Here is a 384-nt window from a genome sequence, read left to right on the forward strand (position 1 = left end):
GTAACACAGCCCCTGGGAACCGTGGCTGTATTATGGCACTGTTGACAAACAAGAGCAGGGGTCGGCCACACCCCTGTGACCTGACTTCTCGCTCTCCCGGGAGCTTTTCGGAAGCGGTGGCTGAAATCCGTTTTTTCCCTTTTTACTTGTCTATGTTAATTAATTAAATTTATGTATTTATCAATTTATCATTCTCCTGTTTCATAAATCAGCATGTTTTTTTCGATATTTTAAATTTAGGAAATGGAAAGAAATAATGATATTTTTTTTGGGTGCTGGAGTTTATCCCAAAAAGTGAGATGAAGAGGTAAGTGTCACTTTCTGACCTGGGCGGCACCAAGGTCACGAGGTCGACGGATACGTTCGGTGTCTCCTTACCGGAAA

Source organism: Penaeus monodon, chromosome 25 (genome assembly GCF_015228065.2).
Source record: "Penaeus monodon isolate SGIC_2016 chromosome 25, NSTDA_Pmon_1, whole genome shotgun sequence".
NCBI classification, from domain to species: domain Eukaryota; kingdom Metazoa; phylum Arthropoda; class Malacostraca; order Decapoda; family Penaeidae; genus Penaeus; species Penaeus monodon.